The 18,021-nt window shown below is 35.6% G+C and overlaps 2 long non-coding RNA genes across 2 annotated transcripts; one reads left to right on the forward strand and one right to left on the reverse strand.

Annotated features, from left to right (window-relative positions):
- The first annotated feature begins 289 nt into the window (after positions 1-289).
- On the forward strand, positions 290-8,334 carry LOC128206713 (uncharacterized). The gene is made up of 9 exons (XR_008256558.1): positions 290-387; positions 839-933; positions 1,384-1,514; positions 1,979-2,073; positions 2,525-2,655; positions 3,120-3,227; positions 6,248-6,355; positions 7,216-7,260; positions 7,958-8,334. It is a non-coding gene; the product is annotated as an uncharacterized LOC128206713 (long non-coding RNA).
- A 2,962-nt stretch (positions 8,335-11,296) lies between these two features.
- On the reverse strand, positions 11,297-15,364 carry LOC128207010 (uncharacterized). Its single transcript, XR_008256631.1, has 2 exons — positions 15,226-15,364; positions 11,297-11,992 (listed from the first exon to the last, which is right to left on the reverse strand). It is a non-coding gene; the product is annotated as an uncharacterized LOC128207010 (long non-coding RNA).
- Between the last annotated feature and the right edge of the window lie 2,657 nt (positions 15,365-18,021).

Below are 18,021 nucleotides of genomic sequence, written 5' to 3' on the forward strand. Positions count from 1 at the left end.
AACTTCCAGTAAACGTGCCTCAAGTTTTATGAGACAAAACTGGTTGAAGTGCCTAGCTTAAATGAAATTTTATACCAGAGATATTTAAGAAATAGTTTTATATGTGTTGTTCAAGGGTAATAACTTGTCCTCAATTGGAGGTGTTTGTGCTAGAATTGTCCTCAGTTGGAGGTCATTCACACTGCACTGTATTCAGTAGTTTTTCTTCCATGGTAAATACCATAATGTATAAATTTGTTCTGTTTTTGATGCTTTTGTCACTTTTCAGTGATGTGATGTTTTTGTATTGCAGCTGGACAGTGTCATGATGTGAATACTGTTGATACTGATGATGTGGATGCTGATGATGTGGATGATGATAATGTGGATGCCTCCGGACTGAAATAGGTACTTTAATCTTTCTTATAATATGAGATGAATGGGTGCCTGTTATTGGAGTAAAATTGCAATTATTTTTTGTTCTAGTATAAGCCTAGAGGAATATAGTTTTTTTCTTAACTAGAAGTTGCAGTGTTTTGATATTGGTCTTCCGTGGGGTTTCTATCAAATACTTTCAGTAGAGGTCGCTCCTATCTTATGAGACAAAACTGTTTGAAGTGCCTTGAGTTAAAGGAATTAGATACTAGAGACTTATACGAAATAGTTTTATGTGTTGTTCAAAGGTATTAATTTGTCCTCAATTGGAGGTGTTTGTGCTAGAATTGTCCTCAGTTGGAAGTCATTTACACTGCACTGCATTCAGTAGTTTTTCTTCTATGGTAAATACCATAATGTATAATCTTGTTCTGTTTTTGATGCTTTTGTCACTTTTCAGTGATGTGATGTTTATGTATTGCAGCTGGACAGTGCCATGATGTGAATACTGTTGATACTGATGCTGTGGATGCTGATGATGTGGGTGATGATAATGTGGATGCCTCCGGACTGAAATAGGTACTTTAATCTTTCTTATAATATAAGATGAATGGGTGCCTGTTATTGGAGTAAAATTGCAATTATTTTTTGTTCTAGTATAAGCCTAGAGGAATATAGTTTTTTTCTTAACTAGAAGTTGCAGTGTTTTGATATTGGTCTTCATTGGGGTTTCTATCAAATACTTTCAGTAGAGGTCCCTCCTATCTTATGAGACAGAACTGTTTGAAGTGCCTAGAGTTAAAGGAATTAGATACTAGAGACTTATACAAAATAATTTTATGTGTTGTTCAAAGGTATTAATTTGTCCTCAATTGGAGGTGTTTGTGCTAGAATTGTCCTCAGTTGGAAGTCATTTACACTGCACTGTATTCAGTAGTTTTTCTTCTATGGTAAATACCATAATGTATAATCTTGTTCTATTTTTGGTGCTTCTGTCACTTTTCAGTGATGTGATTATTTGTATTGCAGCTGGACAGTGCCATGATGTGGATACTGTTCATACTGATGATGTGGATACTGTTCATACTGATGATATAATGCTGATAATGTGGATATTTATGATGTAGATGCCCCGGGTGATCAACCAGGGACTAATAGAGGTACGCTTTTTCACTTACCTTTCTACTTATATGAGATGAATGGTTGCCTGATATTTAAGTAAAATTGCAATTTAATTTTGTTCCATTATAAGCCTTGAAATTTAGTTTTTTTCTTAAAGGTCTAACAGTTGCAAAGTGTTAAATATTGGTCGTCAGTGGGTTTGCTATAAAACACTTTAAGTAGAGGTGTCTCCAGTTTTATGAAACGGAACTGACTTTGAAGTTCCTAGCATAAAAGGAATTAAATGCTAGAGATATTTATGAAATAGTTTTAAGTGTTGTCCAAGGGTAATAACTTGTCCTCAATTGGAGGTGTTTGTGCTAGAATTGTCCTCAGTTGGAGGTCATTCACACTGCACTGTATTCAGTAGTTTTTCTTCCATGGTAAATACCATAATGTATAATCTTGTTCTGTTTTTGATGCTTTTGTCACTTTTCAGTGATGTGATGTTTATGTATTGCAGCTGGACAGTGCCATGATGTGAATACTGTTGATACTGATGATGTGGATGCTGATGATGTGGGTGATGATAATGTGGATGCCTCCGGACTGAAATAGGTACTTTAATCTTTCTTATAATATGAGATGAATGGGTGCCTGTTATTGGAGTAAAATTGCAATTATTTTTTGTTCTAGTATAAGCCTAGAGGAATATAGTTTTTTTTCTTAACTAGAAGTTGCAGTGTTTTGATATTGGCCTTCAGTGGGGTTTCTATCAAATACTTTCAGTAGAGGTCCCTCCTATCTTATGAGACAGAACTGTTTGAAGTGCCTAGAGTTAAAGGAATTAGATACTAGAAACTTATACGAAATAATTTTATGTGTTGTTCAAAGGTATTAATTTGTCCTCAATTGGAGGTGTTTGTGCTAGAATTGTCCTCAGTTGGAGGTCATTCACACTGCACTGTATTCAGTAGTTTTTCTTCCATGGTAAATACCATAATGTATAATCTTGTTCTGTTTTTGATGCTTCTGTCACTTTTCAGTGATGTGATTTTTTGTATTGCAGCTGGACAGTGCCATGATGTGGATACTGTTCATACTGATGATGTGGATACTGTTCATACTGATGATATAATGCTGATAATGTGGATATTTATGATGTAGATGCCCCGGATGATCAACCAGGGACTAATAGAGGTACGCTTTTTCACTTACCTTTCTACTTATATGAGATGAATGGTTGCCTGATATTTAAGTAAAATTGCAATTTAATTTTGTTCCATTATAAGCCTTGAAATTTAGTTTTTTTCTTAAAGGTCTAACAGTTGCAAAGTGTTAAATATTGGTCGTCAGTGGGTTTGCTATAAAACACTTTAAGTAGAGGTGTCTCCAGTTTTATGAAACGGAACTGACTTTGAAGTTCCTAGCATAAAAGAAATTAAATGCTAGAGATATTTATGAAATAGTTTTATGTGTTGTCCAAGGGTATTAACTTGTCCTCAATTGGAGGTGTTTGTGCTAGAAATGTCCTCAGATGGAGGTCATTCACACTGCACTGTATTCAGTAGTTTTTCTTCCATGGTAAATACCATAACGTATAGTCTTGTTTTGTTTTTGATGCTTCTGTCACTTTTCAGTGATGTGTTGTTTTTGTATTGCAGCTGGACAGTGCCATGATGTGAATACTGATGATACTGATGATGTGGATGCTGATGATGTGGATGCGGATGATGTGGATGCCTCCGTTGATCAACCAGTGACTGAAATAGGTACACTTATCTTTCTTATAATATGAGATGAATTTGTGCCTGATATTTGAGCAAAATTGCAAAAAAAAAGTTTTATGATAAGCCTTGGAATATAGTTTTTAGCTCGATTATTCGAAGAATTAGGAGGGCTATACTACTCAGCCCAGCGTCAGCGTCCGGTTAGAAATTGCAATTTAGGGCAAGTTGGGATTTTCACTTAGAAGTCCAATACATTCATTCAATTAACTTAATACTTAACATAGTTGTTCATGACCATCACACAATGAGGTTAGATAACTCCATATCATCCTTTTTACAAATTATGACCCCTGATTGACTATTGAACTTCGGTTAAAGATTTAGGACAGGTTGGGATATTTATTAATAACTTCTATACCCTTTGTTCAATTGACTTAATACTTCACACAGTTGTTCAAGACCATCACTCTTTTGAGGTTACATAACTCCATATTATCCTTAATACAAGTTATGGCCCCTGATTGACTTTGTTTAAACTTTTAGGGCAGGTTAAATTCAATTGACTTAATACTTCACACAATTGTTTAGGATCATCACACAATGAGGTTACATAACTCCATATTATCCTTAATACAAGTTATGGCCCCTAATTGACTTAGGTTAAAGTTTTAGGGCAGGTTAAAGTTAAAGGGCAGGTTAAAGTTGTAGGGCAAGTTGGGATTTATTAAAAAACAGTCTATACCCTTCATTCAATGCCCTTAATACTTTGCATAATTATTGACGACCATCTTAGAACAAGGAACATAACTCCATTTTAACCCTTAATACAAATTATGGGAATGACTTTTGTTTTCAATTTTTCTTTTTATATCCTTTGTAAGGCACATTTTTATATATATTCTTAACCACATTTTCATAAAGGGAAAACCAGTTATTTGAATGTCGACTTGCGTCATTGTTCAGGCGGCTGGTGGAAGGCAGCGTCAAAGTCACCTTATGAATGGAATAATTTTAGCTAGGTTTGAAATAAATAGACCAAACTTGGTATATAGGAAGAGTTTATAGAGACCTTTTCTGAGATTGTGTTTTGGGCCCCTAGAGTTATGGTCTAGGTCAATGTCTCTCTGGCTAAAAATAGAAATATGCTCATACTGAATAACTCATGTAAAGGTTGACATAGTGTGACCAAACTTGGTATATAGGACAAGTTTATGCAGAGCTTTCATGGATTGACTTCGCCCCCCTGGGGTCAATGTCACTGTTACTAAAAATAGATTACTGTGTAACCGAACCTCAACAAGTGGTAGTAAGCCGCACGGGCGGTTACAAGAACCCTCAGGTTCGACACAGGGCAAAGGCAGGGAGGTTGGGTGTGAAGAACAACTGAGATGATTGCATTTTTTTATACAATCTATTCAAGAATTCAAGTTCATTAATTAAATTCAAATGGAAATAACACTGTAAAAACCAAAATAACTATGAAACTAATAAATGCCTTAGATATACCTAGCTGCTCAGGCAAGCCATAATGCAACTTTAGGCTGTAAGTTTGAAACAATTCTGTCGAGTGTCAAAAATTGACAAACACAGTATAAAAAATAAACTCCAAGTAATTTAATTCTAACTATCAAAAATCAGAGAAATTTAACATCTCAGGTACAATAGTCAAGTTTTTAAATTGGAAAACCTATATGAAAAAATGTGAGTGGCCCACAGGGAATCCACGCACTACCTTAACAGAGCCCAGGAAAGTAAAAATGGTGAAGGTATCGTCAGAGGACAGATAACTTACTGAAACTAATTCAGTCGGTCTTTAAGCAGTAAGAAAAACCAATCCAAATAAAAGTAATGAACTTCTGTAGCACAGGAAAATGTAGTAACAGTTATGGTCGACATACTTTGACCAAACTTAATATGTAGGAAGAGTTTATAGAGGACTTCCATTGGATTGTGTTTGGGGCCATTCGAATCAAGGTCACTGCTACTAAAAATAAAAATATGCTTAGTACTGAATATCTCAAGTAAGGGTTGACATAGTGTGACCAAACTTGGTATATAGGACAAGTCTATGCAGAGCTTTCATGGATTGCCTTTCGGCGACCTTGGGTCAAAGTCACTGTTACTTAAAATAGATTACTGTTTCAGTTATGGTTGACATACTTTGACCAAACTTAATATGTAGGAAGAGTTTATGGAGGACTTCCATTGGATTGTGTTTGGGGCCCATGGAATCTAGGTCACTGCTACTAAAAATAGAAATATGCTAAGTACCGGTACTGAATATCTCAAGTAAGGGTTGACATAGTGTGACCAAAATTGGAATATAGCACAATTGCAGAGCTTTCATGGATTGCCTTTCGGCCCTCTTGGGTCAAAGTCACTGTTACTAAAAATAGATTACTGTTCCAGTTATGGTTGACATACTTTGACCAAACTTAATATGTAGGAATAGTTTATGGAGGACTTCCAGGGGATTGTGTTTGGGGCCCATGGCATCAAGGTCACTGCTACTAAAGATAGAAGAAAGCAGTTGAAACTGAATCTCTTCTGCCAATCATTAAAAACCTGGTTTTGTCACATCCCGCTTCTTGTTCACTTTTTTAATTTGATTGTTTTATTGTGTTTGACAGGCACATATAACATTGTTATTGTTTTCACTTCTAAGTCAAAGCGGCGTAGTCAAGCGCGCTGTCTTATGACAGCTCTTGTTTCTTAACTAGAAGTTGCAGAAGTTTTTTTTTTATATTGGTTGTCAGTGGGTTTTCTTTAAAATACTTTCTTTAAACGTGCCTCCTGTCTTAAAGACTAAATTGTTTGAAGTGCCTAGAGTAGGATGATATTTGAAACAAGAGATATTTATGAAATAGTTTTATGTGTTGTTCAAGGGTAATAACTTGTCCTCAATTGGAGGTGTTTGTGCTAGAATTGTCCTCAGTTGGAGGTCATTCACACTGCACTGTTTTCAGTAGTTTTTCTTCCATGGTAAATACCATAATGTATAATCTTGTTCTGTTTTTGATGCTTTTGTCACTTTTCAGTGATGTGATGTTTTTGTATTGCAGCTGAACAGTGTCATGATGTGAATACTGTTGATACTGATGATGTGGATGCTGATGATGTGGATGTTGATAATGTTGATGCCTCCGTTGATCAACCAGGGACTGAAATAGGTACACTTATCGTTTTTATAATATAAGATGAACGGGTGCCTGATATTTGATGTTTTCATGTATAGATTTGCCCTTGTTGTAAAAGAATTAGTCTTGGAATGTAGTTTTCATAATGGGTTCAAAGAGATTGGAATGAAGTGTCTTCATTTGGACATCAATGGGTGTTCGACCAAATTCATTGTCGTTTGAGGTGATGACAACATGTAGAAATTTGCTTAACAAATAAGAAATTCAAACCACCAGAGATATTAAAATCAGTTTGACATCATTCTAGTCGTAGGTTGAAGGTCATTTCACAATCTTGGTTGTACATCATTGTATGTAAATAGCATTATCATTAACCGAAATGTTTAATATATGTACCTGTATGTGCTTACAATCAGTAAAGCTGAATACTTTTTTTCAGTATTATGCTTACCACAGAACAAAATCAAAATACCAGAGGTTCAAAAGACAAAATGCTATGTCATTTTGTTGCAACATGTCTCTTTTAGCCTTGTTGTGTAGAGATAAATTGTCTCCCTAAATCGAGGTTGGTGTGTGTGTGTTTGAGATAAATTATTTTTATTAAAAACACTACACCTTCAATATTTCATAACCAGTACTGCATAGGCATCAAGGAAATTTGAAATACCTGAGATCTCAATACAGGCATGGTGTCTAATAAAAGTAACTGGCCTCCATTGGAGGTGATATTTTTAGAAAAGTCCTCAGAAAGATGTTTTGTTAATGTACATCAATTTTATTCAAATAACACTTGTCGAGAGACACCTGTTTCATTATTATAAATAGCATTAATTGTTAGCGTTAAGAAACATAGCAGACCTATTTGCGTATATAATATGTTTTTGTCTCCATAGGTCAACTCAATAGCAGTCGTAAATGCTGGGATTGGCACAAACCATGTAAGAATCATATTGAAATTTGTAACAATTAGAAATTTCTATTCTTGAAGCAAATTTTATTTGAAAAGTGTTGTTTCTGTAAAGGAGTAAGTGCACTTTTGTGATCAGGCTTTTCTGTTGTCTTCCTTAGTGTACAATTAATTTTGTGTAACAACCATACTTGTAATTTAAAAAAAAAACCTATTCAGTGTTTAAATTAGCCAGAATGTGTGTCATGTTACTGATCAGTGTAAAAAGTTACAGTGAAAATATCTAATTGTATTTAACAGAAAGGCCTTGAATTGAATTTCTACATATCAAATAAAATCCTGAAGTCAAACATGTTTAACATGGACAACAATGTATATTATATAGCACTGTAAGACATGTTGCTCAGGTCAGGGCTACAGAAAAATGAGTTTGCTTACCGTGCCCATTTTATTGTACAAATTCAGAAATCAAATAATATAAAGGTTTTCAGTGAAAACACATCATCTTGAATACAGGTCATATTTATATATTGACTTGCAGAGGCACTGTTGCTAATTCCTAGACAACTTCAATTGATAAAACATGTTTTAATATAGGATTATATGTTTTATGGTTATTTGTCCTATAGAGGACTATCAAGAACACACTTTCATATTTTAGTGCTCAAAATAGATGAAAATATAGTGATTTTTTTGTCTATTAAATAGCCTGTATTTCTGTGTTTTAGGAAAAACGAACAGCCACAGTCAGAACACCTTGGAGCTAGGCTGAAGAAGACGTGGTAGAAAATGGCCTTAAAAACAGTTTTAAGCTTAATACTCCACCAAAAATAAGTTAAAATGTCTTGAACTTATAAAGAAGTATCCAATGCTTGCCAGGCGATCAAGGACAATGGTGAAAGGGTACATTAGAACAAGGCAACTGGCCTTGCAATAGGCTCATCAAAAAGCAAACAATTAAACAAATAGATACTTTAAATTATAGAATAGACTAGATTGCATTTTGATTTAAGCTTTATATCTGAATACCATCAGTGATTGACATTTTCTTTGGATATTGTTCTATTTTTATTTATTTTTTAACAATTAAAAATTTGAAATTGAATATGGTAATAACTTGTCCTCAATTGGAGGTGATTTTGCTAGAATTGTCCATGATGTTTGTGGTCATTTACACTGCAGTGTATTCAATTGTTTTTTGTTCCATGGTAAATAATGGTGTGTGGTATTGTTTTGTATTGAATGCTTCTGTCACTTCTCAGTGATGTGATGTTTTTCGTGTTGTTGGATAAATTGATGAAATGCAAATGAAATAACATCATGTATGAACATGTCAAACAAAAATGTATTAACTTTCTTCTGTTTGCTATCAAAACGTTAAGTATTTGTTTGGTTGAATTGTATCTAGAGCCAATGAATAGATTTGTTTATTACTGAAATTTGATATGCATTAATTTTTGTAAAAGAAAAAAAATTCAGAAAAAAGTATCTTGGTATTGTGATATGCCTTGGCACCTGTCAGGGCTGTGGGCACCATGCAGTCTTTTACCTAGGACAGTAACTAAATCACTTCATATTTAAATAAAACTTGGTTAAGATGTTACCAGGGACAATATGCATGTGTACATCAAGGGGCATAACTCTGGCTTTAGTTTGTATTGAGTTATGCCTCATTTTCGAAGGAGAAAAAAACAGACGAGCGCTGGTGTTCTCTTTAAGGCGCTCTTGTTGACCTTGGCAAGATCAAGGTTCAAACCCAGCATTTCAACGACCATGACTCCATTCCCACGTCCTAGCGCTCCAACGACCACGTCTCTCATTACACGATCCAGTGTTTCAACGACCATGACTCCAATTTCGCAACCTAGCGCTCTAACGACCACGTCTCCCATCACACGACCCGGCGTTTCAACAACCATGACTCCATTCCCGTGTCCTAGCGCTCCAACGACCAAGTTTTTAAATGCACGACCCAACGTTTCAACAACCATGACTCCATTCCCGCGACCTAGCGCTCCAACGACCAAGTCTCTAAATGCACGACCCAGCATTTCAACGACCATAACTCCATTCCCGCGACCTAGCGCTCTAACGACCACGTCTATCATCACACGACTCAGCGTTTCAACAACCATGACTTCATTCCCGCGACCTAGCGCTCTAACGACCACGTCTATCATCACACGACTCAGCGTTTCAACAACCATGTCTTCATTCCCGCGACCTAGCGCTCTAATGACCACGTCTCTCATCAAACAACCCAGCGCTGTAACGACTCTAACCCCGCAACCTAGCGCTCCAACGACTACGTATCTCGTCACGCGACCCAGCGCCGGAACTACCATGACTCCAAGCCCGCGAGCCTGTGTTTCAACGTCCATGACACCAAGTCTGCAATCTAGCGCTCCAACGGCCACGAAACGAGTCCCATGGACCAGTGAAAAAAACACGACGGAGAAACAATGTCGACTTTGACAGAATAATGAAAACGAAATCGAAGGTCCATCTAGAATGAACATACTTGATAATGTGCATCCTGAACAGATTCTGGGATTTAGAAGTTGTTATTTGTCGTAAACAAAGAATATCGAGGGATATATGTGGATCAAGGAAGCAAACATGTAAGAAAGACAGACGGAATCTGTTAAAAAACGCCATGCAGAATGTTAAACAAATGAACCAATGAGGTCGGTGTGACCCCCGTTGGGTTCTTCGTTGTCAGAGTTTTTTTTTCTTAAATGAGGGTTTACAGTCAAATCACACAACGAACAGGTTGACGTATAACGTTTCCCGAACAACCGCTTTGTTTTTTTCTTCAAATTTGCCTGGTAATAAATTGTCCTCTTTTGGAGGTCGGAGGCAGAATGTCCTTGGTTGGAGGTGTTTCGTTCGCATTTTTTTGGTGTGTCAATGTCCCTTGTTGGCGGTGTTTTGTTAAAAAATGTTAACGTATTTAAACCTCTACCAAGATAGCTTTATGTCCGTATAACACATTGACGTAATTATTTTTCAAAATTATATCCTGCAAAATGGTGTCCTCATTTGGATGTAAAATGTTGCGTGTCCTCAGTTGGCGGTGCTTGCAAGTATGCGTGTGTGTGTGTGTGTGTGTGTGTGCGTGTGCGTGTGCGTGAGCGCGTGCGTGCGTGCGTGCGTGCATGCGTGCGTGCGTGTGTGAGGTATTTCGTATGCTTTCTTTGGCGGAATTTCTCGATGTATGGTAAAATATACCTTGCGCAACGCTCCACACAATATCAGTCGATGAGACTCCTCAGAAGAAACTTATAAGCAGAAAGTCTGCCCCCCCCAAGGTCCGGTAGTATACCGGGGATAGCCGGGAAAATGGGCCGTGTTTTTACCTTCCAGGTTGCCACGTAGCGCCGGGTGAATGCGGTGGTTTTGTCTTTACCCCAAATATAGCAGGTAATTGGCATTATCAAGGTCCCTGGGGTGCGGGGGTTTTGCCAGCAGTTTGTCCCCGTAGGGCGGAGATATTGCCCGGGCTTGGCTGGACCGAAAGTCAAAGTGGCGTGGTTACAATTGACTGGTGCATTATAAATTTCGGTTCAAACACGTATTTCAAGTCAATAAATAACATAGCACGAAACCCCGTGTGTTCACTTCAAACAAAATGCTACAATGCTTTTCATTATAAAGATATATCTAAACGACGTGTTTTAACTTCAAACTTTCTTCTCATTTTGGAGAAGACATATAGGAATGTCTATTGGCATTTCAAACGAACGCCGTAACCCTTGACTGCCATAGTGTGAGCAGTTATGGCGGTGATGCGTGCTTTCCGAAAATATTCGGTGGTTGGAATAAAATATTACACAAGGAACCTCGTACAAGTTTGAAAATACTCTTTACTATTAATATTTAATATGATAATTAAATGTCGATCAAAAGGCGAAACTCTAATGCACTGGTGAAATAACAAGGAGTGGGGCGGGTCAAGGGGCGGTCGTGCCTAAATATACTTTTCATTCGTACAAAAACACAGACACGTGTTAGACAATACCAACCCAGTTTATTGTCTCGAATGAATGAGAGAGGCTAACACGACGTAGTTTTGACATGATATATTCTTATATATATTTAAATGACATTCTTATTCAAAATCAATATATACACATGTATAAAAAGCATACATTTGGAGTGATTAACCTTCAACTGCTTACTAAATAATGCATTTATGGAAAATCTTAATTACTGATTACAAGTTTATAACCGTGTACTTAATAGCAGAAAACGCAAAAAATTAAATGTTTGGTGAATGCTAAAAGATTTACTGTGATCTACTTTCGTCTCATAAGGAGAAATGCCGTGTTTTCTGCACATTACTTTCAAATTAAACGCAATATCCTTCAAAATAACTATTGTTTTTGACATTTATTAATCCTTGGTAAATTAAAACAATTGTTTTAAACATGGTACATCTTATTTGGGAGTAACAGTGCATCTTTAAATAAATTATGGACGATCCCATTGAGTGTTTGTTTTTATCTTTACGTATAACAACACCGTGGCTGTAGAAAGGGGACCCTTTCATCGTCACGTACAGTCAGCAGATTCGCCTGTCTCCGAGCCTCCTGAAGCACGGCCATTAATAAAGGACTGACACGTAGGGACTTCATACTAGCATCCCTGTCCCCTGTTCTTATTTTTCCACCATCGCCCTCATCAATAGAAGGTACAGGTTGAATGGATCCATCATCGCCGCCCCCGCTTCCTCCTCCAGTATTTCCCATAACTATCTTGGTCTGTAAATATTAAGAACACCATACAAAAGAATTATTACATTATCTTATAATCAGTTTTGTATAACTATTTGTTGCCTTATAATTTCGTGACCTCCACGGGATGTCACAAACCGCTTAAATTTTGTGCCGGTTATGTAGATGTTATTGTAATGTTAATTAGTGACTTCATAAGTCAGTCGAAAAGAACGTACAATAAAACAAGGTTGCCAGATCGCATTTCTTTATTTGTATATGATTTTAACGTAACACGTAATATCCCTTTCACACTGTCACAACATTTCACCTGACATCTACCGAAATACGGCAAGACTGAACTCGCAACGGTAGCCACGAGTTGTCTACGAAATAATTGGTAAACATGTGTGTACGGTTGTTTGCGTAATCTTTGCTATGTTTAAGACCATGGATATACGTCTTTAACGGCAGCTCACAAATTGTTTCGACATAAGTACGAAATTCCTTCTATACTTATTCGACATTATGATTATTTATTTATATAAATTGTGTTCGATAATATGTACGAGTTTATGTAATATGTTACGATTAGTTGCGACAAGACTATTAGTACGGTAGGGAAACGACTCCGTTGGATATATGGGAAGTATTGTACGAGTGTATTAGCATTTTGTGTACATGTATTTGACATAATCATGACATAATATGTGGATTAAATATGATCTCGATTCATTCGCGTTGAAAAATATTCCTGGGGACGATACAGATCCGCAAGAAGGTATGCAACGATTGTCTTGAGTTACTATGTATGACTGTCGTAGAAAATATCAAATACATGTACACTCGAAAAACTGCCGCTGTGGTTATCTGTACTACTTTCCTGACATATGCTAAAAAATACGTAACTTTCAACAAGAGTAAAGGCATAATGCGAGAAACGACAAAACTTAAGACTGGAATACTGACATTATGCGAGAAACAAACGACGTAACTTTAAACAGAGGTACTGGAATTATGCGAGAAACGACGTAACTTAAGACAGGCGTACTGACATTATGCGAGAATCGACATTACTTAAGACAGGCGTACTGCCATTATGCGAGAAACGACATTACTTAAGACAGGCGTACTGACATTATGCGAGAAACGACGTAACTTAAGACTGGTGTACTGACATGCGAGAAACGACGTAACTTAAGAAAGGAATACTGACATTATGTTAGAAATGAAGTAACTTTAAACAGGAGTACTGACATTATGTGAGAAACGACGTAACATTAAACAGGAGTACTGGCATTATGCGAGAAACGACGTAACTTTTAACAGGAGTACTGACATTGTGCGAGAAACGACGTAATTTTTAACAGGAGTACTGACTTTATGCGAGAAACGACGTAACATTAAACAGGAGTACTGACATTATGTGAGAAACGGCGTAACATTAAACAGGAGTACTGACATTATGCGAGAAACGACGTAATTTTTAACAGGAGAACTGACATTATGCGATAAACGACGTATCTTTAAATAGGAGTACTGACATTATGCGATAAACGACGTAACTTAAGACAAGAGTACTGACTTTATGCGAGAAACGGCGTATCTTTAAATAGGAGTACTGACATTATGCGATAAACGATTTAACTTAAGGCAGGAGTACTGACATTATGTGAGAAACGATTTAACTTTAAACAGGAGTATGTTTTATTGTTCGGCCCTCCCAGTAGTTTCAATTGTTTTATATACACCACAATGTGCATATTAGACCGTTTACATAATTAAACCCCGCCCGAACATGCAATGAATTTCAGCCCTTCGGACTTTCGAAAAGGTTGGAATGGAAATGAATATTCTAAAATGAGCTAGACTACTTCGTAGCCATATTCACGCAGTTCTGTCTCTTGAATCCCACATTCTATCACTTTTTTGAGTTTTAGGAAACTGAGCAAACAACAATCACACACTTTGAAAAGGAACCGTACATTATGTTCAGCTTCGTAATTCTGATTACAAACGACGAAATGCGATATACAAACATGATTCCCTACACGTAACATAAGTTGTTATTAAGGATTGATTCTTATTTTCTGTACGATCATGCAATATGAACGCTCGGCCGCGATTTTGCATATCCATGAAGCGCACCAGCGTTGCTAAGAATTTATTTGCTTAAATATGTTTTTAGGAAAACAATATAATTATACTTACACTGTTATTTTCGTAAAATATTTTGATTTAAAGCTGAAATATATTCATTTGAAGAAAAAAGAGATAATAAGAAAATCATACGTCAGTTTAAGTCGGTGATTTTTCGCTGAACAACATTGATACATTTTCATTCGAAAGGGCTTGCATCACATTTATTTTAGAAACAGGATTGAAAATGTACATTATTTCTCTAGTTATAAATCTATGAAGACTAAAACTCAAAAAGTGTTCAGAAAAAGGCAACTGCTCAGTACTCTTTGCAAAGCGCCATTATTCGACAACTTATCTACCTCATTAGCATATAGTGCGTCAGTTGTTGAATAAGGGATGTCGTTGGTATTTCCTATACAAATCTGTTTTAAATCAATCAAGCATCGTGTGGATTTTAAGGTTTTATCAAACATCTGACTGTATCGTAGATTTATAAGCTTATTTATGTTAATATTGCATGGTATAAGGCATTAAACTATTTTATCAGATATTGAATTGATCTATTGAACTACTAGTTAATAATTAATAGTTAACCCGATGAAATAGTGAACAAAGTTGTATTTCTCGAAATCGCGTTAAGTGTTCTTACATCCAAGCTACTTAATGAAAGTGAAGGACGTGTGCTGATTTGTTTTATTAGCACGTGCTAAAACGATGTTGGACACATACTGATTATGTATAGAATTATTTTCATACGAATATTTCCTTCATCACTTACTGATACTGCAACCTATATTTTTAGTCGGTTTTGAAAAAAAATTGTTTGATTTGAAGTTATCTTGTACAAAGCTATATACATAATTAATAACATTTATCATATCTGGCGTATACTGCCACCTTTGGATTAGAACAGATCATATATGATTTTAATAATGAAATCAACAACAGTAGTTTTAATATTGAAAGTTTTATTGCAATGTTGTCGCCACCTATATCGATTTGGTCTTTAAATGAGAGAAATATGAGCAGAACGGCAGGTTCTTTAAATTAATAATAAACATTCAATAGCTGAAATGAAATACGTATATTGGTACTTTGTACAATGTGGTAAAGAAGTATATAATTCTTAATAAACTTACAGCACGAAACCGTTTAAATGTCCCTAAGCACTACAATATTATCAACTTCATTTGATTCTCTTCGGGTTTATATAACAGACTATTCTTAATCCAGATGAATACACCTCATATTGGGAAACCCGAGTGAGGCATTTTAAACTTGTTCTGAATGGCTGTCAAAATCGGAATAAGGATACTTCTGTTAAGCCATCTAAGACGTGTGCTCATTTGAAAAACCCCAAAAAACATCGGGTATTTTTCTTTTCTTTTTTGGAACGGCAGTCCGATTATTAGATCATAAAAGCAACAATGTTACAGATGATAAAAAATACATAGATAAAGATTAAATATACCATCTAGATTGCTTGACCAGTTCTGAAAGAATTTCTTCATCTTTTACATGAACATAGACTCTATCAAATATTTACAACCTATCACATATAACTAAGATCGGGTAACTTTAGCCAATTTGATAAAGTAGTCCGATGAAAGTTTTGCTTGTTTCTTGTAAGGATATTCGGACTATATCCAAATAGAGAATGATGCATCGTGTGGGAAAGGGAAATTGTAAAGAATAACAATCTACAGATCAGACAACAGCCCCTACATAATCAACTCTACCATTTCAAACCCTTATTAACAAGAATTGCTTGGGCAAACTTGTAATCACATTTTTCTTCGATAACAAATTGTCCCTGATATAAGATATTTCAATGTGTAACGGTCCGCTGTAGGCGACGGATGTGCCTTCATAGTGTAACGGTCCGCTGTAGGCAGCAGATGTGCGTTCATAGTATAACATTCCGTTATAGACGGAAGTACGTACATAGTACGTTCATTTACTTGGTTGGTAATATGCAAATTAGCAATGCCCGGGCTTCATGTGGATAGAGAATTTAGTGTATATAAAGACCAGTATCCCCTTCAGGGTCGAGCATGCCATTCTCTGAAGGGAACTGTTGGCCTAGTTGATCTTTCGCACGTTACAAATGCTAAAGGCAATTCACCAGCAATGCTATATTACATGTGTAGTACGTAACATTGAACATAGTCTAGTCTAAAATTACAATATAGATGTCGGCAATTATCATCATCATCAGCAGCAGCATTAGAAGCAGCAGCAACATAAGAGTAAAAACAACATTTGGAAGTGATTTCGTTGAGTGTACACTACAATGATATTTCAATGTTAATACATATGCCTGTAACTAGATTGTTGAATATAAATAAACCGTAAGAAATAATAGTATCCTCAGATGTCATTTATTGCGTTGTGTTTACAATATTTCAACAGGACAAACGCGTGATCATGACTTTGCACACAGTGTTATTATGTCATATAGGACAACGACGAATGGAACAAAGCTAATCCCATGAAATCAGCAAATGTCGGTCTTAATTAAAGATAATTCATATACGTAAATCAACATTGCTTAATAGACCATACACTGCATTTAAATGATTGTACAGTGCTATGATTAGGAAGATATTGGAATCATTGTTTGCTTCGTAAAGATTGCATTAATGGTGCAGATTATTATCAATCATGAGCAATATCCGTTCTTGAAGTTAACACTGTAATCAGCGTGACATCTATTTATTTGTACCATTCAAATGCTGTATTTAAATTAAAGTCAGCGGGCGGAGAGGGGGATTTAATTAAACAAAAATAATATTTACTAAAACGCATTTACGAAATTGTTTTTTAGTCGTAACTAATTCAATTCCTATCGTTACAGGTACTTTTAAAATTTGACAATTGGAGAAGGAAACATACTCCATTACAAAGAATGACGTTATATTCACACACAATATTTATATGGCACTATCTTAACTCATGTCAAGCTGAAATCGAACCTAAAGAGTTATTGCCAGTTTTGCCTTTCTCTGACAAGTACTTTCATTAAACATTAAAAATTAAAAATTAATTTCTGTAATATATTTTCAGGACCAACAGGTGGGCCCGAAAATTATTCGAGAGCATGGGTCAGACTGAATATAAATACAGTTATGGAAGCTCTCTATCTCGTGAATTTATTTCGACTTCGTATTTCAAGTGTGCGTAATATCTTAAATATGCGAAAAAAACAACATTTTTGTTAGAATTTGCAAATTTGACATATTTGACAGAAAAATTAAACTGCTTTATAACTTTTGAACAAATTCCCTTCGATGTTTTATATATAACTTTTATATATAATTTCAATTTCTAACTTTTTCGTTTTATCACCCAAAAATACATAGCAAAACTTTATTCATTTAAAATCGAATCTGTTTTTATGAAGATCAATATTTCAGAACATCTTCTAAGCAGCTGGCAACCTTAAATAGAATATAAAGTATGTAAACAATTGGAAGACAAAGCCAAAATATTATTATTATTATTATAGAAGTATGTTGACCTTCAATTGTCGAACTAATATATCGCGGATCAGCCTGTGATGTAAACATAAATTTAGAAATACGGTCATGGATTTTTGCTTGTCAAAATATTGAGTCAAATGCGGTATTGTTCTTTTGATTATATCACAGGGCGTAGCACAATGCAAACAATGTATTTGGCAAAATAATTCGTTGTAAATGACTGTAGGCGTTATTTTTAAAGAAACAAAGTTTTGTTTCAATATTTAAGAAACGTCATGTTAGTACGATTTCTATTGTTTCGTTTATGTAACCGTTCTAGATCGACATGTGACGGTACCATAATAGACGGTGCCAAAATTGCAACTTCGTATTCCTCTTACAATGCAGTTTTGTTGACAGGTAAACCGAACAATATTAGAACTTAATAAAACTAAAGTTTGTTTAAAGCTGCAG

The sequence above is a fragment of the Mya arenaria genome, chromosome 10 (assembly GCF_026914265.1).
Source record: "Mya arenaria isolate MELC-2E11 chromosome 10, ASM2691426v1".
In the NCBI taxonomy this organism is placed as follows: domain Eukaryota; kingdom Metazoa; phylum Mollusca; class Bivalvia; order Myida; family Myidae; genus Mya; species Mya arenaria.